We start from the raw sequence: 2,500 nt of genomic DNA on the forward strand, positions 1-2,500 counted from the left end.
TTTCCGTGGAGCGAGTGGGTGAGGTGAGACAATAAAGGAAGGGAAGAGTAGCAAGACGAAAAAAATAATTGCATGAATGAATGAATGGCGAGATGAAAGACATAGTTTCATGAATGAATGGCGAGACGAAAGAAATAATTGCATGAATGAATGAATGAATGGCGATATGAAAGAAATAGTTTCATGAATGAATGGCGAGACGAAAGAGAAAATTGCATGAAGGAATGAATGGCGACATTGTTTCATAAATGAATGGCGAGATGAAAGAAATAGTTTCATGAATGAATGCCGAGACGAAAGAGATATTTGCATGAATGAATGAATGGCGAGACGAAAGAAATATTTGCATGAATGAACGGCGAGACAAAAGCAAAAGTAGACTAATGCAGTTATTGAATAAATTGAGGAGTAAACTAAAGTGATGAACTAGTAAATGAAAATACAAACGGGTACATACTCAAGAAGAAAACATCAACTTTTCAACATAAAACATGTATTTCGTTTAAGTCGAAATGTTACTGAAATATGTGAATCATTCGTAGCTAATCTTTACGCAATAAGTTTCTGATTCATTTCACGTTGTTGAAAGGAAATAAGTGGGGTGAGAGAGAGAGAGAGAGAGAGAGAGAGAGAGAGAGAGAGAGAGAGAGAGAGGGGGGGGAGGGAGGGAGAGAGAGAGTTAGAGAGAGAGAGAGAGAGAGAGGGGGGGGGGGGGAGGGAGGGAGAGAGAGAGAGAGAGAGAGAGAGAGAGAGAGAGAGAGAGAGAGAGAGAGAGAGAGGGGGGGGGGGAGGGAGGGAGAGAGAGAGTAGAGAGAGAGAGAGAGAGAGGGGGGGGAGGGAGGGAGAGAGAGAGAGAGAGAGAGAGAGAGAGAGAGAGAGAGAGAGAGAGAGAGAGAGAGAGAGAGGGGGGGGAGGGAGGGAGAGAGAGAGAGGGGGGGGGGAGGGAGGGAGGGAGAGAGAGAGAGAGAGAGAGAGAGAGAGAGAGAGAGAGAGAGAGAGAGAGAGAGAGAGAGAGAGAGAGAGAGAGAGAGAGAGAGAGAGGGGAGGGGGGGGGAGGGGGGGGGGAGAGAGAGTTAGAGAGAGAGAGAGAGAGAGAGAGAGAGAGAGAGAGGGGGGGAGGGAGAGAGAGAGATAGAAAGAGAGAGAGAGAGAGAGAGAGAGAGAGAGAGAGAGAGAGAGAGAGAGAGAGAGAGAGAGAGAGAGAGAGGGGGGAGGGGGGGGAAGGAGGGAGGGAGGGAGGGAGGGAGGGAGGGAGAGAGAGAGAGAGAGAGAGAGAGAGAGAGAGAGAGAGAGAGAGAGAGAGAGTAGAGAGATAGAGAGAGAAAGAGAGAGAGAGAGAGACAGACAGACAGACAGACAGACAGACAGACAGACAGACAGACAGACAGACAGACAGACAGACAGACAGACGGACAGACAGACAGACAGAGATAGACTGAGGGGGGGGGGGGGTTTACTGTAATAAAGATTACGTGTTACTGCCAATACATGCATATATATATATATATATATATATATATATATATATATATATATATATAATACATATATATATATATAATATATAATATATATATATATACATATATATACATATATATATATATATATATATATATATATATATATATATATATATATATATATGTTTTTTATGTTCTTTCTCCTCTCTCAGGCTTCGAGTAACAAAGGTCTTTTTGCTTATTAGCTCGGGTTAAATACTTTTATAGGCGACCTCCTACATGATATCACTATATACTTTGCTCCTATTCATGTCCATATAAGGCTACGTCGGCAGGTACCACTCAGTTCTGCCAGACTCATCAATCATGTCTCGTCCCCTTGTATACTCTCCAAGAATCACAGACTTTTTCGGACTCGAACTTGTCTCTGTTTGTTGTTTTCCCAGAGTTTGTTGACACGAATAATCAGTCATAGATACAGGAGTGGTTGTAGCAGTGGAGTCAGATTCCATTCAAGCAAGTAACCTAAACAGATATTTGAAGAAAAAAAACCAACATGCCAGATTCTGCCAAGAATAACTGTGAGGCTCTTTCTTGTACTTCAAGAAGAACTGCTTTTAGTGCTGCCATGTCACATATGGTCAGAATGCATGACGCCTCTAAATACATAGCTCTGATTTGTTTTTGTTATGAGATTGAATTTCATACTAGCCTGTCCCTTAAACCTAATGTGACCCTATGGTGGGTAACATGGTGAATGTAACTTCTAAAACTGGCAGTAAAGTTGTCACATTATTAGATATCGGTAAAAATGTCATCAATGGTGGTTGGAGCCGCTGGCATCAGCTCATTAATGCACCATTCCCTTTGTTCTTTGTTTTCTCCTCTACTAATCTCGCGGACATTGCTGTTGCCCTGACACAGCGGCAGGTGGATTGCTTTACCAGGCCCAGATGTAACGCAGGTCTTTCAGCTTATCAGCTCGATAAGCGACATCCTACGTCACCAAATACGCCCATTGACGGACAGACGGGCAG

General features: G+C 43.1%; 1 protein-coding gene across 1 annotated transcript in view; it reads right to left on the reverse strand.

Moving 5' to 3' along the window:
- Positions 1 to 2,500, reverse strand: part of LOC125039717 — a 17,477-nt gene that overhangs the window by 5,897 nt on the left and 9,080 nt on the right. The window lies entirely within an intron of this gene.

This window comes from Penaeus chinensis, chromosome 27 (assembly GCF_019202785.1).
Source record: "Penaeus chinensis breed Huanghai No. 1 chromosome 27, ASM1920278v2, whole genome shotgun sequence".
NCBI classification, from domain to species: Eukaryota; Metazoa; Arthropoda; class Malacostraca; order Decapoda; family Penaeidae; genus Penaeus; species Penaeus chinensis.